At 38.9% G+C, this 24,798-nt stretch overlaps 1 protein-coding gene across 3 annotated transcripts in view; it reads left to right on the top strand.

The window, feature by feature from the left end:
* Positions 1-24,798, top strand: part of ZBTB8A (zinc finger and BTB domain containing 8A) — a 66,245-nt gene that overhangs the window by 12,531 nt on the left and 28,916 nt on the right. For 2 of the 3 annotated variants that reach the window (XM_038531221.1, XM_038531222.1), the window contains one exon: positions 1,444-1,546. The exons of the other annotated variant lie outside the window; for it this stretch is intronic. The gene's annotated coding sequence lies outside the window, so the exon portion shown is untranslated. The remainder of the gene's footprint in view (positions 1-1,443; positions 1,547-24,798) is intronic. 3 annotated transcript variants of the gene reach the window in all.

Raw genomic sequence — 24,798 nt, 5'->3', positions numbered from 1 at the left:
CTATCACAGTAAGTACCCTTTGCTGAGTGCCCTCCTAGCTCAGTGGGGCTAGGTAATGGATGAGCTTTTAGTATAGTAAGGAGCTGTTCTCAAAAATTATTTATTTTATTCCCCCAACTACAGTTTTCTGCTCAAAAATCTTTGTATGCCTCTAGCAACAATGTTTTGAATGGTTCAAGTTGCCAGAATTCAGACCTCCTCATGAGTGGGTAGTTGATGCAATTGTTTTACTAGTTTATTTTTTTTATTTTTATTTTTTAAAAGATTTTATTTATTTATTCATGAGAGACGGAGAGAGAGGCAGAGACACAGGCAGAGGAAGAAGCAGGCTCTCTGCAGGAGCCTGACTTGATCCCCAACCCTGGGATCAGGCCCTGAGTCAAAGGCAGATGCTTAACCACTAAGCCACCCAGGCGTCCCTGTTTTACTAGATTAAATATATTTGAACAGTTCTCCTCTCCTTGGTGCTGTTTTCAGGATACTCATTTAAAAATTATGTCAGTTTGTTTTTTCCTTCTACTGGCCTGTATTATCTAGATTTTCTGTAAGTATATAATACTCTTATAATCAGAAAAAAATACACATTACCTTAAAAAGTGATTCCATTACTTTAGTCCAGAAATTTTTGGCGAGAATTCTGAGCTTAACTGATTGGTTTAAAAAGCATCAAATTCATTTTCCACTGCCTCTGGGCATAAAGCCTAACACTGTCTTTGATTAACAGAACTTCATGGTCAATGAAGAAAATATCAAACAGATTTTTTTTTTTGGTAATTAAAAACGGTTGGAAAACTGAAAAATTTTTAACAAGTTGTTACAGCTGATATCACAATTTGTGGTACATTCTGGTACAATCTGGCAAACTGAATAAGTTATAAAAGATCTGGATAAAAAAAAAAAAAGATCTGGATGACTACAGTAGGGCTTTCTGAACATATGTGGTAGGATTTTTTTTCCCCACTTCCCGCAACCATACAGTTTTTAAGAAATGTCGAATTTTTCAAGTTGAGTCTTTAAAGCTCTTCTGTTTGGTTTTCTTGCAAATTGTATTAATGCCACTTGCAGGAAAAGGGTAATATGACATGTCTTGCTGTTGTGGTACCTCATCTACTGGTCTGCCTTTGAACATCTGACATCTTAAGAAATTTATTTTATTGTCAAAGTTAAAAAGTATGTCTGCTTGCAATTTGCCATACCCCATCTTAATATCAGAAATCACTTCTCGCAGACTTTAATATTAAGATTTCACTAAAAAATAAGCAAATTTATTTTTATTTCTGTTAATTCATCATCTCTGCCAATTATCTATTTTTACCTGCTAAAAAGTGGTACCTGATATAGGCTGCCATGTAGTTTAAGTAAGTATCTAGTAAGTACCTTAGCAGATGCTGCTGTCTCTTATTACAAAAATACATTATAAATAGCTATTTGCTCTCTCTGCAGGACATCCTTCACATACAGAGTGTGTTTGACTTGGAATCTTCCCTTTTTTACTCCACTCAATTGACATAGCAGGGTTTCAAGAGCAGCGTTCATAAATTTTCAGGTATGAGCAATTTTAATTCTTGATATTATACCTAACTTAAATATACAGATAGTAGAAAGTCAAGTTTTGCAATGATAGATTTTTATATATTAGCATATGGATTTATTGCTTGAAAAGTTATTGTATAAAACATTCAACATTCTGATTTTCTTGGCCAGATCTCCCTGTTCACTTTTTGCTAAATTTTTAACTCATTGCGTGTCTTGTGTATGTATCTCTTCCATTCTACCTCGTTCAAAGATTCCTATAACATAAGAGCTACAGATGATCCAAACCAGTTCACTCAATTGGCAGAGAAGGAAATGAAACCTAGAAAGGTAAAGTCTGTGGACATAGAGTTAATTGAGTGGTAGAGCTAGTGTCAGATGTTCCAGCTCTTCTTCTGACAGTTGTGCAGAGGTACAGCTCAGCAGTTACATCCTGAAGCTTTGGAATCACACGTCTGGGTTAATACCCTTTTCTGTCCAATGGGGAGAACCATACCACCTACTGGATAGGTTTATCCTGTGTGAGGATTAAAGAAGACAATATATTTTGCTACTGTTATTATTTTCAGTGGCTCTTGTTATTTCTCATTGGGTTGACCTCACTGCTTCTTGAAACTGCCCACCGTGGATAACGGTCACCATACACTCTCTCCAGATTCTCCCTGTAAGTCTCTGTAACACTGGCTTCTTTTCCCCATCTTGCTCCACAGTCGAGTCCAGGTCCTGTAGGTTCTCATCTCAGCCATGCTTCCTATGAGTTCCTCCGTCTGTCTTTGAAGATATCTTCTACTTCTCTGTCTTCAGATCTGACTTACCCTTTGAACTTCAGATCAGTGTTTCCAGTGGCCCTATGGCCATTGCTTCCCAATTTTCCACTCAACTCTCACATGATGTGCTAAAACCAAAGCCATTCTTTTTCCCCTAAACCAGTTCTTTCCTCCTGACTTCCTAATTTCTGTTAGTGATACTACCAAACTTAGTGACAGCAGTGGGGCCTTCTGAACATACATGGCAGGATTTTTCAGCTGGCCATCAAGACCCATGGATTTATTTCCCATTTATGTATTTTGCATCTTTTCCTTCCTTCCCTTTCCTGCCATCATCATGGTGTTCAGGCCATTAACCAGATGAGCTTGCAATAGAGTAACTGTTCATTTACCTGGAAGTGGCTGGGTTCCTTTTCTCTCTCTCCCCCAAGAAATACCACTTCTCGACTTTTCATAATGGAATGTCAACTTGTCCCTTGTTCACTTAGCACATGAATCTTGATTTAAGGAAAGAAGCAGAATATCATTACTCCGAGAGCTTCCAAAATGCCTTAATCGTGAATTACAACCCAGGTTTGGTTAAATGTGAGACTCGTTAATATTTACCCACTTGTTTGACAAACTTTAAAAATTTTTGTTTTTGAATATATTTTTATTATTCAGAGCTCAAAATATTTGAAAGTATACCATCTAAAGCCTTTATCCCATTCTTGTTTCCTGTCCCCTAGATTCCATCTCACAACTCAAAACCACTGTTCTGTTTCTTGTTAGTCTGGCTCAGACTTTCTGCTTATTTTTCCTTTGCATACACACACACACACACACACACATGCAAGCTCTATTTCTTGCTTTTTAAAAAATTTAACTGTGCATCATAGCCATCTTTCCAGATAACTCTCCCCTGTTCATGACATTTTTCTGATCCTTCACTATCACAGAGGGTTCTTCAGTGAATAACCATGTACATGTGTCATTTAAAAAAAAACATTTTATTTATTTATTCATGAGAGACACACAGAGAGAGGCAGAGACAGAGGGAGAAGCAGGCTCCTCACAGGGAGCCCAATGCAGGACTCAATCCCCAGACCGGGGATCATTCCCTGAGCCAAAGACAGATGCTCAACCGCTGAGCCACCCAGATGGCCATGTGTGTCATTTTGATCATGTACCAGCACACCTGTAGGATAAATTTCCAGAAGTGAAATATCTTGGTCAGAAAATATATGTATTTGTAATTTTGAGAACAGTTGCTGATTTGGCCTCCATGGAGTCGTACTAATTTATATTCCTACCAGTAATGATTGAGGGTACCTGTTTTCCCACATTCTTTTTTTTAAAAGATTTTATATATTTATTAGAGAGAAAGTGAGCATGTGAATGGGGGAGGGGCAGAGGGAGAGGGAGAGAGAGAAGCTTAAGCAGAGGTTCCATGTGGGGCTTGATCTTACAACCCATGAGATCGTAACCTGAGCCGAAAGTACAAGTTGGATGCTCAACAATACATCAGTGTGGCTTTAATGTGTGTTTATATTTTTATGACCAAGGTTAAACATACCTTTCATATGATAAGGGACGTTTATGTTTCTTTTCCTGGGAACTGTCCTTTGTCTCATTTTGTCTTAGGATTATTGTTCTTTTACTTGCCAATTTCTTAGAAGCTCAGTAGAGATGACCCTTTTCTCTGATAGACTTTTTTGCTGCATCATATGTCTTTTGCCTTTGCTCGTGGTTATTTTTTGGCCATGCAGGATTTTATTTAATTTTTATATAATCAAATGTTTGTTTGTTTTTTAATGGCTTCTGCATATTGAGTCACAGACCCTTCCCACTCAGAGTTTATAGAGTCTCCCATATTTTCTCTTAGAACTTCTAAGGCTTTGTAAAAAAAAAAAAAAAAAAAAAAAAAAAAAAAAAAAAAAAAAAAAAAAAAAAAAGAACTTCTAAGGCTTTGTGGTAACACTTAAATCTTTGATCCATATGGAATTTATTCTGGTTTGAGATGGGAAGTGCAAATCCAGCTTTTTTTTTTTTTTTTGAAAGCTAAAATTGCCCCAGTGCCACTTATTAAACTGCTCATTTTTTTCACCATAAGTTCATCATCTATTAAATTCCCACCAATACTAGAGTGTATGTCTGGATTTTCAATATACTCCATTGGTCTTTTTCTTTATCACCAGCATCACGGTTTTAAGTACTGTGGAAGTATAATTAGATAGATGTTGGTGCTAATTCCTTCTCTTTGTTCTTCTTTTTCATAATTCAACTAGCTATTCTTGTTTATTTATTTTTCCATAAAACCTTGGTAGCAACTTGTATTGATCTTAAAATAACCTGCTGGTGTTTTTATATGGTCAAGTTATGATAACATATCTTAGGAAGAACTGACACCCAATATGTTGAATCTTCCAATTCAAAAGTCTTGCCTTTCCATAGTCTTCTCTTACATCCTTGGTTTTCTTTCTTTCTTTCTTCTTTTTCTTTCTTTCTTTCTTTCTTTCTTTCTTTCTTTCTTTCTTTCTTTCTTTCTTTCTTTCTTTCTTTCTTTCTTCTTTCCTTTCTTTCTTCCTTCCTTTCTTTTTCCCTTCCCTTCCCTTCCCTTCCCTTCCCTTCCCTTCCCTTCCCTTCCCTTCCCTTCCCTTCCCTTCCCTCTCTTCTCTTCTCTTCTCTTCTCTTCTCTTCTCTTCTCTTCTCTTCTCTTCTCTTCTCTTCTCTTCTCTTCTCTTCTATTCTCTTCTCTTCTCTCCTCTCCTCTCCTCTCCTCTCCTCTCCTCTCCTCTCCTCTCCTCTCCTCTCCTCTCTCTTTTTCTTTTTCTTTTTCTTTTTTTCTTTTCTTCTTTCCTCTTTCAACAGAAAGAGAGAGATCACAAGCAGGCAGAGCAGGGCAGCCTGGGTGGCTCAGCGCTTTAGCTCCGCCTTCAGCCCAGGATGTGACGCGGGAGACCCGGAATCGAGTCCCATGTCAGGCTCCTTATAGGGAGCCTGCTTCTCCCTCTGCCTGTGTCTCTGCCTCTCTCTCTCTCTGTGTCTCTCATGAATGAATAAATAAATAAACAAACAAACAAACAAACAAATAAATAAATAAAATTTTAAAAAACAAAACAAAAAACAAGCAGGCAGAGTAGCAGGCAGAGGGAGAGGGAGAAGCAGACTCCCCACTGAGCAGGGAGCCTGACCTGGGGCTCAATCCCAGGATTCTGAGATCATGACCTTAGCTGAAGTCATATGCTTAACTGACTGAGCCACCTAGGCACCCCTAAAAAACTGTTTTTTATATTGAGCTAAAATCTGGCTTCCTAAAGTCTCATCTATTGGTCTGCTTTGCTTTTCAGAGCCACTCTGAATATTCATTCAATAAATACTGATTGAGCCATATGCCATTTAGCACCATATACTCTGTGCTAGGGACACTGAGGTGAACAAAACAGAGTCCTTGCCCTTTGGGGGCTTACGTGCTAGCCATCAGTCTAGAGGACTTGTCTATTGGAATGACTTGAAAGAATTCTGTTTCTTCTACATAACTGCCCTTCAGTATTAGAAGATAACTCTCATGTCTCCTTTGAATCCTTTCTGCTAGTTTCTAAACCATGTCTCCTGTGACAGTTTCTCTGACACTAGCCAGTGAGCTATAGTTAACTGTAGTGATACAATGACACTCCTCCCCACCCTGCAGATGGGCTTGTCCAGATAACCTCTGATGATGTGGCACCAAAGCAAAGACTTGTATAATGTTGGGGAACAGGTTGTGTGAAGATGTGAGTGAGGAGTGTTCCTGAAACAAGGGCCATGGGGAGTGAACTGGCCCTTTGGGGAACATCAAGACCAATGAGGTTAGCACTGGGGGTGGGCAGAGGGTGGGAGGAAAGGAGATCTTGCAACCCTTTTAGACAAGGGTAAAGATCTTGGATTTCTTTCTAAGTGGTGGTTCTGAGTAGAGGAATGCTATGCTCTGACTTAGGTTTGAGTAGATCCCTCTGGAAAAAGCAGAGACCAGCCAGGAAGCTAATACAGTAGTCTTCCTAATCAGATATTCTTTTATGATCCTTAGGAGGGTTTTGCCATTTTTGTCATAAACTTCCTGCATGCTTCTTATTAAAATATTTAGTTTCAACTATTTTTGTGAAAGGAATCTTCCACTATATCTGCTAATTACCTATTTGTTTTTGTGTATTAATTTTGTAAGTGGCTGTCTTACCAGATTCTTTTGTTTCTAGAAGTTTTTATTTAATTGACTTTATTAAGGTATAATTTACGTAAAATAAAGTGCACCCATTTGAAGTGTACAATTCAGTGAGTTTTGACATATATTCATGTGTAACAGTCACCATAAGTAAGATACAGGACATTTCCATCACCTAAAATTTCCCTCCTGTCCTTTTATCCCCTTATGCCTTTTTGTAGTTAAATCCTCCTGTCTCACTCACAGCCCCAGGCAGCTATTAATCTCCTAATTCTGTCACTCTGGATTAGTTTCGCCTGTTCTAGAATTTCTTGTAATGAGAATCACCCAGTATGTACTCTTTTGTGTCTGGCTTCTTTTGTTGAGGCTAATGCTTTTGAGATTCATTCAGATCCTGGTGTATATTAGAGGTTTGTTCCCTGCTATTGCTCAGTACTATTCCATGGTACAGATGTACCACAGTGTAGCTATTCACCAATTTATGAATGTTTTCTTTCCAGTTTGGGGCCAGTATGAATGAAGCTGCTATGAAAATTCTCGTGCAGGTCTCAATGTGGACATATGTTTTCATTTCTCTTGGGTAAAAACTTAGGAATGAAATTGTTGGCTCAAAAGTAGATATAACTTTATTAGAACTGCTAAGCAGTTTTCCAGAGTGACTGTCTCATTTCATATTCCTTTTTTTTCATTTCATATTCCTGCCAGTAGTGAGATCCAATTTCTCCACATTCTTGTCAATACTTAATATTGTCCATCTTTTTAGTTTTAGCCCTAATAGTATGTATTTAATGACTTTTTTTCTAAAGATTTAATTAATTTATTTATTTGGGGAGGGGAGAGAGAGACAAGCAGACTCCATGCTGGGCACAGAGCCTGAGGTGGGGCTTGATCCTATGACCCTGAGATCATGACCAGAGTTGGAAGCTTAACCAACTGAGCCACCCGGGTGCCCCTGTGACAATGAAATTTAATTGTTTTTTTTTTTTAAGATTTTATTTATTTATTCATGAGAGACAGAGAGAGAGACAAAGAGGCAGAGACACAGGCAAAGGGAGAAGCAGGCTCCATGCAGGGAACCTGACACGGGACTCGATCCTGGGACTCCAGGATCAGGCCCTGGGCCAAAGCCAGGCGCTAAACTGCTGAGCCACCCAGGGATCCCTAATTGTGGTTTTAATTTGCATTTGCTATATGAAGAATGTTAGAGATACCTGGGTGGCTCAGTTGGTTAAGCATGGGACTCTTGATTTGCGTTCAGGTCATGATCTTAGGGTCATGTGATGGAGCCCCTGGTCAGGCTCTGGACTGGGCATGAAGCCTGCTTAAGATTTTCTCTCTGCCTGCCTTTCCTCCCCATGTTTGTGCATGAACTTGTGCCCACACAAGCTCTCTCTCTCTCTCTCTCTCTTTTTTTTTTTTTTCTCTCTCTCTTTAAAAAAAAGAAAAGAGGGCAACCCTGGTGGTGCAGCGGTTTAGCGCCGCCTGCAGCTTGGGGCGTGATCCTGGAGACCCGGGATCGAGTCCCACGTCAGGCTCTCTGTGTGGTGCCTGCTTCTCCCTCTGCCTGTGTCTCTGCCTCTCTCTCTGTCTCTATGAATAAATAAAATAAAAAAATCTTTAAAAAAAATAAAAATAAAAATAAAAAAAAGAAAAGAATTATGTTAAACATCTTTTAATGTGCTAATTTGTATATCTTCTTTTGGGAAATGTTCAAATCATTTCAATCATTTTCTAATTGTTCATTTACCAATGTCATATAGTTTGTCCTATTATTTAGTTGTTTGATGTCTTTATATATTCTGGATACAAGTCTTTTGTCAGGTATATGTGTTGCAAATACTTATTCTAATTCATGGCTTGGCTTCTCATTTCCTTAACAGTATGGTTCAAAGTGCAGAATTTGTCAGATTTTTCTTTATGCCCAAGATTTTTGTGTGCAATAAGTCTTTGTCTAGGGGCACCTGGCTGGCTTGGTTGGAAGAGTGTGTCATTCTTGGTCTTGGAGTCATGGATTTGAGCCCCACGTTGGGTGTAAAGATTGCTAAAGTAAATACACTTTAAAAAAAATAAAAAAGAAGAAGGGTGCCTGTGTGGCACAGTCTGTTAAGTTTCATACTCTTGATTCTACTCAGGACATGATCTCAAGGTTGTGAGACTGAGTCCTGCCTCAGGCTCTGTGCTGAGTGTGGAATTTCCTTGGGATTGTCTCTCCGTCTCCTTCTACCCCTGCCCCCTCCCCCACTTTCTCAAATAAATACATAAATCTTAAAAAACAAAAAACAGAAAAGGGTTTTTGGGTGGTTTAGTCAGTTAAGGACCAACTCTTGATTTCAGCTCACTTAATGATCTCAGGGTCGTGAGATTGAGCCCTGTGTTAGGCTCTGCACTGAACCTGCTTGAGATTCTCTCTCCCTCTCCTGCTGTCCCTCCCCCTGCTCATGCATTCTCTTGAAAGAAGGAAAGAAGGAAGGAAGGAAGGAAGGAAGGAAGGAAGGAAAGAAAGAAAGAAAGAAAGAAAGAAAGAAAGAAAGAAAGAAAGAAAGAAAGAAAGAAAGAAAGAAAGAAAGAAAGTCTGCTTACCCCAAAGTCCTGTAGATTTTCGCCTGTTTTCTTCTAGAAATTTAACTTTTACACTTAGTCTTGTGATCCATTTTGAGTTAAAATTTGTCCGTGGTGTGAAATAAGGGTCAAGGTTCATTTTTTCCCTATAATGGTTACCCAGCTGTTCTGGCACCATTTGTCTGAAAATTCAGTTATTGTGGCACCTTTTAAGAAATTTGATAAAATTGATAATATATTTGTATATTTCTGGACTCTCTTCTATTCCATTGATCTATGTGTCTTTCCTAATGTTAATACTACATTGTCAAGGTGCCTGGGTGGCTCAGTCAGTTGAGTGTCCCGACTCTTGGTTTAGGCCATGATCTCAGGGTTGTAGGATCGAGCCCCCAGGTGTGCTTTGCACTCAGCACAGAGTCTGCTTGTCCCTCTCCCTCCATTTCTCCCTGCCATCCATCTCTAAAATTAATAAATAAAAAAATCTTTAAAAAAAATACTACACTGTCTTGGTCACTGTAGGTTTTTGTTTTGTTTTGGTAACTGTAGTTATATTAAATCTTAAAACCTGGTAAGGCAAGTCCCTTTTATTCTTTTCAACATTGTTTTGGCTATTCTAGGTCCATTACATATCCTACAAATTTTAGAATCAGCTTGGTAATTTCTACAAAAAGAAGCTTTTTGGATTTTGATTGAGATTAAATGGATTCCATAGGATAATTTGAATAGAACTGACATATTTACTATTTTGGTCTTCTAATTCATGTATATGGCCTCTCTCCATTTATTTAGATCTTTGACATTTCTCTCAGCCATTTTGTAGTTTTCAGTATGCAGAGTTTTCATATATTTTATTAAATTGATCCCTGGGTTTCATGTTTCTTAATGTTCTTATGAATGCATTTTTAATTTCATTTTCTAATTGTTCATTACTAACTTATATAAGTAGAAATAATTTTTTAAAATACTTATTTATTTAGAGATTCCTGGGTGGCTCAGCGGTTAAGTGCCTGCCTTCAGCCCAGGGCATGATCCTGGAGACCCAGGATCAAATCCCATGTCGGGCTCACTGCATGGAGCCTGCTTCTCCCTCTGCCTATGTCTCTGCCTCTCTCTCTCTCTCTCTCTCATGAATAAATAAATAAATCTTTTTTTTTAAGATTTTATTATTCATGAGAGACACAGAGAGAAAGAGAGGCGGCGACACAGGCAGAGGGAGAGGGAGAAGCAGGCTCCATGCTGGGAGCCTGACGTGGGACTCGATCCTGGGTCTCCAGGATCATGCCCTGGGCTGAAGGCGGCGCTAAACTGCTGAGCCACCGGGGCTGCCCTAGAAATAATTTTTATATGTTTTTATGTTTATATCCTGTGACCGTGTTAAATTCAGTTACTAGTTCTAGAAGAGTCTTTGTAGATATCTGGGGATTTTCTATGTACGTGATTTCTCCTGGGATTTATTTATTTGTACAGTGAGTAAACAATGACAGACTTTTTCCCTTCCTTTTCACTTTCTTTTATTTCGTTTTCATTTCTTATTACATTAACCAAAACCTCCAGGTCAATGTTGAATAGAAGTGTTGAGAACTCAAATCTTTGCCCTGTTCCCTACTTAGAGGGGAAAGCAATCTTTTGCTTTTTGTAGATGCTCTTTATCAGGCTGAGGAAGTTCCCTTCTACTCCTAGAGTTTTTATCATGAATATGTGTTTATTTATTTTTTTTATGAATGTGTGTTTAACTTTTCAAATGCTTCTTCTGCATCTATTGATAATCATTTTTTTCTTATTTATTCTGTTAACATGGTGAATTGTGCTGATTGATTTTAAACTGTTAAACTATCTTGCATTCTTGGAGTAAAATTTTGATTTGCTAATATAAAGTTACACATTTTTTGTGTCTGTGTTTACAAAGGATATAATTATGTAGTTTTCTTTTCTTAGAGTGTCTTTGGTTTAGATAGTAATACTGGTCCCGTAGAAAGAGTTGGGAAATTTTCCTCCTTTCCTGTTTCCCGGTGTTTGTATGGGATATGTATTATGTCTTAAATGTCTAATAGAATTTAATATTGAAGCCATTTGGGATTGGAGTCTTTTTGTGGGCAGATTTTATTTATTTATTTTTATTTTATTTTATTTTATTTTATTTTATTTTATTTTATTTTATTTTATTTTATTTTATTTTATTTTTAAGATTTATTTATTCGTTTATGATAGAGAGAGAAAGAGACAGAGAGGCAGAGACACAGGAGGAGGGAGAAGCAGGCTCCATGCAGGGAGCCCGACTGCGGGACTCGATCCCGAGACTCCAGGATCGCGCCCTGGGCCAAAGGCAGGCGCCAAACCGCTGAGCCACCCAGGGATCCCCTGTGGACAGATTTTATTTATTTATTTATTTATTTATTTATTTATTTATTTATTTATTTATTTATTTATTTATTTATTTTTAAGATTTTATTTATTTATTCATAGAGACAGAGAGAGAGAGGCAGAGACACAGGCAGAGGGAGAAGCAGGCATCACACAGAGAGCCCGACGCGGGACCCGATCCAGGGTCTCCAGGATCACACCCCGGGCTGTGGGCAGATTTTAAATTACATTTTCGATTTCTTTAGTATTATGTTTCTTTAATTGACATATGGCTAGTCAGACTTTTTATTTTCTCTTTTATCAGTTTTGACCATTTATATCTCTTAAGAAATGAGTTCATCGGACTCCCTGGGTGACTCAGTTGGTTAAGTATCTGACTCTTGATTTCGGCTTAGGTCATGATCTCAGGGTGGTGAGATTGAGCCCTACATTGGGCTCTGTGCTGGGCATGGAACGTGCTTAAGATTCTCTCTCTCTCCCTCTTCCTCTGTCCTCCCCTCCCTCTCTAAAAATTGTTTTTAATTTAATTTAAAAAGTATTCATTTTATCTAAATTGCTGAATTTATTGGCAAAGAGTCATTCATAAATTTTTTTATTAAGATTTATTTATTTGTTCATGAGAGACACAGAGAGAGAGAGGCAGAGACACAGGCAGAGGGAGAAGCAGGCTCCCAGCAGGAAGCCAGATGCAGAACTTGATCCGGGATTCCAGGATCACTCCCTGAGCCAAAGGCAGATGCTCAACTGCTCAGCCACCCAGGCGTCCCTATTTTTTGTTTTTTTAAATATCTGTAGGATCTATAATAATGTATTCCCTCTTTTATTCCTGATATTGGTAATTTTGAATTTTTTCTTTTTTTATTAATTGGTCATGTTAGATGTTGATAAATTTCATTGATATTGATATGTTTTATTGCTGTTGATCAATTTATTGATATTGGTATAGAGAACTAGCTTTTGGTTTCATTGATTTTCTTCTCTCATTTGCTCAGTTTCTTTTTTTTTTTTTTAAGATTTTATTTATTTATGAGAGAGAGAGAGAGAGAGAGGCAGAGGCAGGCAGAGGGAGGAGCAGGCCCCATGCAGGGACCCCAACGATGTGGGACTTGATCCTGGGACTCTAGGGTCACTCCCCCGCCAAAGGCAGGCGCTCTACTGCTAAGCCACCCAGGCGTCCCTCATTTGCTCAGTTTCTATTTCATTTATTTCTAATCTTGTCTTTATTTAATTTTTTTCCTTCTCCTTATGTTGGGTTTAATTTGATCTCCTTTTTCTAGCTTCTTATGTAGAAACTTCACTGAGTTTTAGAACTTTTTTCTTTTTTAATATAAGCATTTGAAGCTATACTTTCCCTCTAAACACTGCTTTAACTGCAAACAAGTTTTGATATATTGTCTTTTCATGCACTTCAAAATATTTTCTAATATTGCTTGTGATTTCCTTTACATGTAGGTTATTTAGAAGTTTAGTCTTCAATTTCCAAATTTGGGGGTATCTTCATTTGCTATTGATGTCTAATGTGATTCCATACGATCAGAGAATATACTTTATATGATTGCAATTCTTTAGCTATATTAAAAGTTGTTTTATGGCCAAGTCTGTGGTCTGTCTTGGTAAATGTTTGAAATGTACTTTAAAAGAATGTGTATTTTGCTGCTGTTATGTATAGAGTGTTCTGTAAATGTCAATTTGGACACATGGTTGATAGTGTTGGTTGAGTGTTTTATATACTTATAGATTTTTCCATCTGTTCCTTCTATCTGTTTCCTAAGAGAGGACTGTTGAAATATACAATAATAAATATGAATTTTAGTATTTCTCTTCACTTCTGCCAGATTTTGCTTTCTGTATTTTGAACCTCTGTTATTTGGTACATAGATATTGTTGGTTATATTTTTTCAGTGAATTAATATTTTTATAATTATAAAATCTTTTTAACTGTCTACTTTGTCAAGTATTAATATAACTATCTCTCTTACAATTAGTGTTTTCATGGTGTCCTTTTTACATTTATTTACTCTTAACATCTATATCTTTATAGTTAAGGTGAATTTCTTATAGATGGGCATATATTTGATCATTTTTCATCCAGTCTGATAATCCTTTTAAGTGGAGTTCTGAATATTTGCATTTAATATAATTATCAGTATAATTGGATTTAAATGTAACATCTTCCTGTTTGTTTTTTATTTATGTCATCTGTTTTTGTTCCTCTTTTCCTGCATTTCCTTATTCTGCCTCAGTAAAGAATGTTGAGTAATTTTTGTATTCTCCACTTTATGTCCATTTTATCTCCACTGTTGGGCTTATTACTTTAATCTCTTTTACATTTGATGGTTATTCTAGGGGTTACAATATACATTTCCCTCATCACAGTATGCCTTTTACTTATAACTCATCACATCACACCATTTCTTATATAACAGAGTCTGGCAAACTGCAGTCTTCAGGTCAAGTCTGGTTCCCTACCTGCTTTTATAAATAAAACCACAGCCATTCATTTACATGTTGTTTATGGTATATTTTGTGCTACAGTGGCAGAGTTGAGTGCAAGAGACTGTTAGCTTGTAAAACCTAATATATTTACCATCTTGCCTTTTACAGCAAGTTTGCAAACCTCTGATGTATAGTGTATTTCTGTTTCTCCTCTGATGTATAGTATATTTCTGTTTCTCATCTTTTCTTCAAATATTTTTCTGCTTCCATCTTTTCCAGAACCTCAACTACAAACATATTAAATCATTTGATATTGTTCCACATGTCACTAAGGCTCTTCTCATTTTTTATCAGACCTTTTTTTATACCAAATAATCCATTTTTATGTCTTCACATTCATGGATTATTCTTCTATATTTCGTAACCTGCTATTCTTAAGCCCATCTAATGAATTTTTTATTTCAGATATTGTATTTTTTGTTTCTAGGAATTTTACTTTATTATTTTTTATATCTTCTATTTCTCTATATTATTCATATTTTTCTTTAAATTTTGAATGTATGTATAATTGTTTTTACATCTTTGCTAAGTCTAGCATTCATTTCTGGGTCTATTGATTAATTTTTCTTCTGATCCTAAACAGGACTTTTTACACATGTCTAAGTAATTTTTGATTGAATGATGGACAAAGTAAATGTGTTTTTGAGTGTCTGAATTTCATGTCTTTAAGACTTGAATTTTTGGGGATCCCTGGGTGGCGCAGCGGTTTGGCGCCTGCCTTTGGCCCAGGGCGCGATCCTGGAGACCCGGGATCGAATCCCACATCGGGCCCCCGGTGCATGGAGCCTGCTTCTCCCTCTGCCTGTGTCTCTGCCTCTCTCTCTCTCTCTGTGACTATCATGAATAAATAAATAAAAATCTTTAAAAAAAAAAAAAAAAAGACTTGAATTTTTGGTTTGTTAGTTAAGTTGCTAAGTTAGTTGATGATTTGGGGATTCCTGGGTGACTCAGTGGTTTAGTGCCTGCCTTCGGCCCATGGTGTGATCCTGGATTCCTGGGATTGAGTCCTGCACCGAACTCCCTACATGGAGCCTGCTTCTCCCTCTGCCTGTGTCTCAGCCTCTGTCTCCGTGTCTCTCATGAATAAATAAATAAAATCTTTAAAAAAAAAAAAGTTAGTTGATGATTTAAGGCTTGTTTTTTAGTTTGGGGGACAGTTCTAGAATGATCTTTACTGTTAGGTTAGTCCTACTAAGGTATTACTATTCTGGGGTCTCTATTTAATGCCCTGAGTGTTCAGTGAAGAGTTCTTACTGTGGCTGGTCAAAACTTTCCTCTTAATTCTCTGTGAGCTCTGAGAATTTTTCTGCTTAGTCTCTTTACTCAGACTCGAAGTGTCACACCACACGTGGAGATTAGTGTTTAGCACAGATTTAGGATACTCCTTTTTTTTTTTTTTTTTTTTTTTTTTTTTCAGATTTAGGATACTCCTAAACAGATTTATTGACCCTCTTGCCTGTGTAGTTGTCTCCTCTGGTATATATTTTTTTTTAATTTTTAAATTTTTTTCTTTTTCTTTTCTTTTTTTTCCCTCTGGTACATATTAACCTACAACTTCCAGGTACCTCAGCCCTTGTGAACTTAGCTCCCGCTCCCTTCTGCTCTTTATATAGGCTCCACACCCAACATGGTGGGGCTTGAACTCCCAACCCAGAGATCAAGAGTCACATTCTCCTTGGACTGAGCCAGCCAATCAGGTGCCCCTGTTTAGTCCCCTTTTGATTTCCACATCCAGTATCATAATCCAGAAGACTAAAGTGGTTGGCTTACTTCATTTGATCCTCAGAGATCATAGTCCCACTTTTCCTGTTTTTTTTTTTTTTATTGTCAAGAACATTATTTTCACATATTTTATACAGTTTTCTAATTATTTATAGCAGTATGCCAAGTCTAGTACCAGTTACTCCAACATGACAAAAACCTAAGAATTTTACTTTAGGAAATAGTTTTCTAACTTTTGCATTTTTTTAAGTAGTCTTCATGCCCAGCATGGAGCCCAGTATGGGGCTTGAACTCATGACCGAGATCAAGACCTCAGCTGAGACCAAGAGTCGGACATCTGACTGAGCTACCCAGGTGCCCCTACTTTTGCATTTTAAAAAATATTTTATTTATTATGAGAGACAGAGAGAGAGAAAGGCAGAGACATAGGCAGAGGGAGAAGCAGGCTCCATGCAGGGAGCCCGATGTGGGACTTGATCCTGGGACTCCACGATCATGCCCTGAGCCAGAAGGCAGACGCTTAACCGCTAAGCCACCCAGGCATCCCTTAACTTTTGCATTTTAAAGATACCTATCACCTGTGATAACAATAACTTTCATCCTTTCCAATTTCCAACATTCATACTTTATATTAAATTATCTTGCCTAAGTCATTGGCTAGTGCTTCCAGGACAATGTTAAATAATAGTATGGATATTTTTCTGGTATTTTTCCCTAAGGGTAGATGGAAAGCACTTTTTTTAAATAAAGATTTTATTTATTTATTCATGAGAGACACAGAGATTGAGAGAGGTAGAGACACAGGCAGAGGGAGAAGCAGGCTCCATGCAGGGAGCCTGATGTGGGACTTGATCCCAGGATCACGCCTTGGATCAAAGGCAGGCAGGCGCTAAACTGCTGAGCCACCCAGGGATCCCCTGCTAAAGCACTTTAAAGAGATAACATCTCTCGACACCTGGGTGGCTCAGACATTGAGTGTCTGCCTTCAGCTCAGGGCCTGTTCCTAGGGTCTAAGGATCGAGTCCCACATTGGGCTACCTGTGAGGAGTCTGCTTCTCCCTCTGTCTATGTCTCTGCCTCTCTCTGTGTGTCTCTCATGAATAAATAAATAAGGTCTTAAAAAATAGTAATAAATAAAGAGAGAACACCTGGAGTTAATGAAAGTGTTGGAGGAAAAAAAAGATACTCTTCAGTATTGGTGAAGATATAAATTGATATAATATTTTGGGAAGGTAAATTGTACTCACTCAGCAACTCCATTTCTAGGAATCAGGTTATTTCACAAGTGCTCAAAGATCTGTGTGCAAAGGTATTCATTGCAGCATCATTTATAATAGCAAAAAGTTGTAAAGTCATGACCCATGACCATGTTTCAAATGAGAATAGAGGAATTATTAGATTTTAACTGACAGGACATGATAGTAAAAAATTGGGTATTGATCTGATGCTTCTCTAGCAATATTCCCGGGTGTCTTGTTTTGGCAAGTATATGACACAGCCCTGAGTATGTTTTCTGTTAGCATAGTATTCTTGTTTCTCTGTGCTCTGGAGACATACACGAACTCAGAAAAAGCTGAGTCCATACAATAAGAATGCAAAGGCCTCAATCTCTAACCATGTGATTCAATCTTTTTTATATAATAATTTCTGGATTTTGAAATGGGATTTTGAAGCCTACTATTAACTAGAATCTGGATTACATTAAACATGGACGAAACTTCATTATAGACATAGCTTCTTGAGCATTAATTTACTAGAGTGCTCTTCACTTCTAAATATGTTTATATTTATAAATTTGATACAGTACTGAATTGTAGTTAATGCATTTTTAAAATAACTGCCCAGGCAGTTCAATATAGTTAGCACTAATGAGAGCTGATTTAGCAGATTGTATGTTCCTGAGTTTGAGAGGGCGCTCTAATCTGTTTGTGTTCCTAGGCCATGGTCTCCCCTTCTGTCATTATTACCTGTTTGCTGAATGATTTTAACCCATAATGACTTATCCCAGGTATGCAAGTGTTAAGGCCAAAGTTACTATAAGAGTGTTACACATAGATAGTACCTTAGATTTTAAAATGGGTATTTTACAGTGGCTTGAGCCAGGGAAACACCTTCAAAAAACTTGTCAACTGTTAATTAGAGACTGGTGGAAGACTTCTGACATCATGGAAAGTACCATAAAGTTATTGTAGCCTGCAGAGAAATGATTCACAACTATGTAAATGAATGAAGCTAAAGGAAACTTTGCCCACAGGTATGCTAGGACTTTGGGGGATACAAAGGAAAAAGCAACTGCAACATAGCCGTACCAGAGACTATGCTTTAGTGATATCTTAATCTGCATTGCTCTGAGTACATTAGATTAATGTTTCCATTGATAGAATTGTGTTCTCTCTGCTAAATAGAGTATTCTTTTTTTTTTTTTTAAATGTTTATTTATTTATGATAGTCACAGAGAGAGAGAGAGAGGCAGAGACACAGGCAGAGGGAGAAGCAGGCTCCATGCACCGGGAGCCCGACGTGGGACTCGATCCCGGGTCTCCAGGATCCGCCCTGGGCCAAAGGCAGGCGCCAAACCGCTGCGCCACGCAGGGATCCCTAAATAGAGTATTCTTAAATGGGCTACAGTTGCAGCCGTGGATGGTGTCACAAATTAGGAATAAATAATTCGTGTTCACACATTATAGAAACTCAAATTTCAACAGAAAAGGAAATGTACTGGCTCTTGTAACTATAAACCTAGAAGGAACATCGGCTTTAGACATTGCTGGGGCCAGGAATTAGGATAATGTCATCAGGACTCTAGAACAGTTTTGTCTGGCTTTCCTCTGTATTAACATCACTCTTAGGTGGGTTTCTCACTTGTGGAAGGTAATTTTTTGTAGTCCTAGGCTTTTATGATTGTTAAGGCCCATGCCCTCCTACAGTAAGAGCTTCATTCTCTAGCTTCCATGATACACCCTAAAGGAAGACTCAGACTGACCAGTCTGGTCATGTGTCCATGGAGTCAGCAAGGCCAAGGAATGAGCAGCACCACCAAGTTGTGGAAGGAATCCTGTGCTGAGGAAGAGAAAGGGGGTGCTGTGCACACAAAAACAATAGAGGTCTAAGTATAATAACAGAAATGGAAGGAGGATCATGTAGAAGTATACCTGAAAGGTTATAGGTAACATGACTTCATGCCTGTGATCTGATTTTTACATATTCTGGGGGGAAAAAATCGAAGCAGAGAGAAGACAGAAAATTAGCAAAATTTTAAGTGTGAAAGCCAGTTATTAAGTACGCAAGCATTCCTAATATTACCTACCCTGCTTTGGTAAGTGTTTAAAATTTTGCCTAAAGAAGTTAAGGGCAAAAATAAACACCGTTTCTAATCAACTAGGATTGTTTCTAAGAAATTAAAGGTAAGAGAGACTCTGAGAGGAATGATAATATGTCATTTGTCCAGAAGGGGAAGTTTCAGGATAGATCCTTTTCTTAGACAGCTGATTTATCTATTTTTGGTCCTAGAAATGTTATCAGTCAGGGTTTAGTCAGGAAAACAGAAACCATTCTGGATATTTCGAAGAGAGGGAATTTAGTATATGAAGTCAGTTCCAAAAGTCTAAGAAAAGCTAGAACAGCAAAATGGAAAAGAAGGCCCAGAGAAAGCAAGAAGGATTTTAATTATACCTCAGAAGCTGCTGTGCCCCTCACCTGGAGCCCACAAGTCTGTGCTGGCTGCTGGGCAGTTGAGCTGCTGTTGTGGTCAGTTCTGGGTCTGCCAAAGAGGTGCCACTTTTATCAGAGATGGAAAGTCCAAATGATAGAAAGGCTATGGAGTCCAGAACCACCCACCCCTATGCCACTATATCCAACAGCCAGCAGCCACTGACAATTGCTGAATTTCCACCGCCCAAAACAGGAAACTTCTTTTCCTTCTACTGATTTCCTATCAGTGCTTCCTATTGATAGGATCAAACAGGAACCCAGCTGCAAGGAAGGAAGCCTGGGAAATGTCATTTGCAGAATTCCAATTCCATCAGTAGAGAGTAGAGCATGGCAGGCATTGAGCGGAGAGACATGTAAATATCCAGCATAGTCTACCCTCTGGGCAGCTATATACATCACTCTTCCCATATTTAAAATTCCTTTTTTTTAATAAGATTTACTTATTTATTTTTAGAGAGAGAGTGTGTGCATACATGAGTGGGAGGGGCAGAGAGTGAGAGAGAGAACATGTTAAGCAGATTCCTTGCTGAGCACAGAGCCTGACATGGGGCTCAATCTCACAACCCTGAGACCACAACCCACTGCACCATCAAGGCACCACCCCACCATTTTTAAAATTCTAAACAAATTCACGAATCTGCTTTACAATATGTAACTATCCTTGGTACCCCCTTCCCCCAAAAAAACCCTTAGCCTCTCCCAAAATGGGAGATGTTAATTCCACTTTTAGGTCAGTTATAATCAAATTTAATGGAATTGGGGGACACCTGGGTGGCTCAGGGGTTGAGCATCTGCCTTCAGTTCAGGTTGTGATCCTGGAGTCCTGAGATTGAGTCCCACATCAGGCTCCCTGCAGGGAGCCTACTTCTGTCTCTGCCTCTCTTTCTGTGTCTCTCATGAATAAATAAATAAAATCTTTTTAAAAAAATTAATGGAATCAGGACACCTAGGTGGCTCAGTTGCTTAAGCATCCAACTCTTGATTTCTGTTTGGGTCATAATGTCAGGGTTGTGAGATGGAGCCCTGAGTCAGGCTCCACACTGGGCATGGAGCTTGCTTAAGATTCTGTTTCTCTCTCCCTCTGCCCCTGTCTCCCTTAAAAAGACTTTTTAAGTGGAATTATGTGATGTTTCTTTGTGAGAAGTATTCCTATCTTGGGAGCTAAGACCTTGTCAGGTACCAGAAGTAAAAATTCTGTAAGTGAGTTATTAGAGGCCAAAGTGAAAACACTTCCAATCCTTGATTTCTATTTTTTTGAAAGATTTTATTTATTTATTCAAGGGGGGGGGGGTGGGCAGAGGCACAGGCAGAGGGAGAAGCAGGCTCCATGCAGAGAGCCCGATGTGGGACTCGATCTAGGTCCCCAGGATCAAACTCCGGGCTGCCGTGGGCGCTAAACCGCTGCGCCACCGGGCTGCCCCAATCCTTGATTTCTAAAATTAAATATTGTAACTATGGAAAAAATAGCATTATATATTGGTCTGTGGTTACAAGCATATAGCACCCCTATTTCTCGGGGTATCATCTCTCAAATGGGGTCATATCGGAGTATTCCATTGGTTATTCTACCATTTTATCAGGTGAGCTGCTTCTAGGTGCCAGAGTAGATGGCAGGCTTCATGGTAGCCAGGGAAGAGGCTGGCTGACAGCCACAGAACAGGTCATCTTGTCCACCTGATTTCTGAAAGACTCCTCTGTAGTGGGTACCCTTTATTAAATATTCACTTGAGCACTAAGACTTTATACGCTGTGGCCACTCCAAGAGGTATATTCCCCTGCCTTTTCTGCACATACCTCTTCCTCACATGGCCACCAGTCCTTCTATCCAGTTCTTCCTAAATCCTTGATTGTTTGGCCAACTTGTTAGCCATTGTCCACGGATCAAGGTAAAATTTCTGCCTGTTGTCTATTTCTTCTATCTCTTTGTCCATGCAGAGTGGACAATCAGATGCTCCCTGGGGAGATTTCCTTTACCAGTATCTTTTGGGGACACTCCTGATTGGAGCTGTGATGCTTCTGCCATCCACTCCCAGCTGCTGCCAGTATATTGTGCAGAACCATCTGTAAATCAGACTTTAATTTCTTCTTCCTCAGTCAGCTAGTTTAGAGAACTCAACAACCATATGTGTGAGAGGAGGAAAGGCAGCAGTATACTAGGAGTAGGAGCTGTGGCATGTGCCCCCTGCTCATGAACTTACTTGTAGGTTCAGGACCTGTTCGGTCCAACCTTGTACATAACATTTCACCTTGATGATGGAATGCTGCTGCACATGCCCACACGTACAATTTGGTGCATCAGTAACACCCATGATAGGCAACTCAGGCATAGCCACCTGATGTCCCTGGTCAGGCATAAGAGGACCTGGTGGCATGCCAAAAACTGTTTTGCAAAAGGAGAATAGTTATCTGTTAGAGAGGTATGATGGTTAATTTTATGTGTCAGCTTGGCTGATCTACAGTGTACTCAGTAATTTGATCAAATGTTATTCTGCGTGTTTCTGAGAATGATTTTGAATGCATTTAAGTTTCAACTGATAGTAAAGCAGATTGCCTTCCCTAATATGGGTGGGCTCATCCAATCAGTTGAAGACCCAAATAGAACAAAAGGCTGATCCTCCCACCAAGTAAGAGTATTTCCTCCTTCCTGACTGCCTTGAGCTGGGACATTATTTTTTTCCTACCTTTGGATCAAACTGAAACATTGGCTCTTTCTGGGTCTCAAGCCTGCCAGTCTTTGAACTGGAACTCACTCCATTGGTTCTCCCAATTCTCAGACCTTCAGTCTTGGACTGAAACTACACTGTCAGCTCCCCTGGGTCTCCAACTTGCCAACTGCAGATTTTTGGACTTATTTTCCTCCAGAATCATTTGAACCAATTCCTTAGAATAAATCATATATATATATATATATATATATATATATATATATATATATGCCTTCCATTGGTTCTGTTTCTCTGGAGAACCCTAATACAAGAAGTACTGAATTTTCTCTCAGATTTTCTCTAAGGGCTATAATTCTCCTATTGGGGCTGATCATAGGCTCCATACAGCATCCCCTGTTTATCACAGACCTCTAACACCACTCCTAAGGCCAGTGTAGCAGAACAACTTGCACTGTAGCAGAGCAACTTGCACATCTAAAACCTTCTGCAGAATCTTTTCTTGCTCTGGGCCACAATTAAAACTCACCATCTTATGAGTTCCTCAGTATATAGGTTGGAATAGCACCCAAATGAGGTATAGTTCTTCTTCTTCTCCTCCTCCCCCTCCTCCTCCTCCTCCTTCTTCTTCTTCTTCTTCCTCCTCCTCCTTCTTCTTCTCTTCCTTCTTCCTTCTTCCTTCTTCCTTCTTCCTTCCTCCTTCCTCCTTCCTCCCTCCTCCCTCCTCCTCCTCCTCCTCCTCCTTCTTCTTCTTCTGCTTCTTCTGCTTCTTCTTCATTTATTCATGAGAGACACAGAGAGATAGGCAGAGGGAGAAGCAGGCTCCATGCAGGGAGCCCAATGCGGGACTCGATCCCAGGACTCCAGAATCATGCCTGGGGCCAAAGGCAGATGCTTAACTGCTGAGCCAACCAGGAGTCCCTGTAGTGTTGCTTCTGAACCAAAAGATTCCTACAACTTACTTTTTATGGTGAGTGGCATAAAGTACAACAGTTTGTCTTTCACTTTATCATGGGCTAATCTCAACTTGTCCCAGATCGTGTGACAACCCCCCCTCTAAAAATTTCAACAAGGAGGGAGGACCCTCAATCTTCATGGTCTTTGTCTCCTACCTTCTGCCATGCATTGATCTTACTAAGTATTTAGGATAGCTTCTGCATTCTGCTCAATATGTCCAGTCAGCATGATATCATCAATGTGTGATGTCCATGATGGGTAAAAGCAAACTGCTGCTCATGTTTCTTGCTAATTCATATAGAGACAAAAACATCTCTCCAAGCCAATGGCTGTATTCCAGATGTTGGCTACTATGTTGATTTGTTCCAATGTAAAGATCACATCTAGAAAACTGCTATAATTAGAATTATTCATTGATTAAGGACACTGTGATCTACAGTCAGTCTCCAAGACCCTTCTACTTTCTGTAGAGGCCAAATGGGGAATTAAATGCAGAAGTGATAGGAATCACCACTGTAACATCTTTGAGGCCTTTGCTGGTGGCACTAATCTCTGCATATCCCTCAGAGATGCAATATTGGTTTTAGTTTATACTGGTAGGGAGAGGAAGTGAAGAATTTATATTTGTTCCTTCTTACTGTAATAGCCCTCACACCATGATCAGGGAGTAAATGTGGGGCTTCTGGGAACTGTACTTTAGAAAGTGTAGAAATAACCATAGGTCAGATCAACTCAGGCCAGAACCCCATTTATCAATTGACCTGAATAAGCCCCTCCCTTGACTGGTGGGTCACAGTGGTGTTAAGGTACCCAGGGATTAACACCAACTCAGAACTAATATCTGGCAATCCCTGGAAAATCTAGATATTTTTACTTTCCTAGTCTTCAGCCATCTAAGTACATGCTTTCATTTACATTAATTTAGTAATGACTTACTAGGACAGTATTTCAAGTCTCTTTGAGGAAGACATGAAGAAAATGTTCTAGTATATACTTGTGGTAGTATAGTATCCTTCTTCAATTAAAGGTTCAATAAATCCAGGTCTGCGGGCACCTAGGTGGCTCAGTCAGCTAAGTGTCTGACTTTTGGTTTTGGCTCAGGTCATGATCTACCAGTTGTGGGATTGAACGCCACATTGGGCTCTGTGCTCAGTACAGAGTCTGCTTTAGATTTTCTCTCCCTCTCCTTCTCACCCACCCACACACACTCTCTCTCAAATAAATAAATAAATACAATCTTTTAAAAATAATAATCAATCAGTCAATCCAGTTCTGTAAATTAGTTTAGGTCTGAAGTATATATGACAGGCTATCTTGCTCCAAAATTGGTAAACCAGGTCATAGTCTTGCTCAAGAGACCTAAAGTTTTTTTTTGTTGTTGTTGTTGGTTGGTTGGATGTTTTGGTTATATAGATCAATTTAATGTGTTAGTAAGCTGTTCATCTAGATAATTCCTAGAGACAACATGATCAACTAGCCATCACCAAAGATCTACCCCTGCTGTGTATATGGTAATTGCATACACATTGTCTCTGGCATTTAACTACTGTCACTTGGCCTTTGTCACTCTGGGACCTCATCATCCCCATTTCAGTGAAGACATCTCCCTTTGTGTCATTTCCATCCTATAGGTGACAGCCACAATATCTTAGTGAAGGAAGTATTCTCTGGACATCTGGGTTTCTTCCTCCACATTAGGCCAGAAGTTCTAGCTTCCCAACTTCACTGAATATAGTCCACCCTTGAGTTCAAGTTGTGGTCTGCCCATGAAACAGATTTTTATTTTTTTATTTTTATTTTTTTTTAATTTTTTATTTTTATTTTATGATAGTCACAGAGAGAGAGAGAGAGA

This window comes from Canis lupus, chromosome 2 (assembly GCF_011100685.1).
Source record: "Canis lupus familiaris isolate Mischka breed German Shepherd chromosome 2, alternate assembly UU_Cfam_GSD_1.0, whole genome shotgun sequence".
NCBI classification, from domain to species: Eukaryota; Metazoa; Chordata; class Mammalia; order Carnivora; family Canidae; genus Canis; species Canis lupus.
Note: the sequence above shows the minus strand (reverse complement) of the source record. Positions and strands in the feature narration are given on the sequence as shown.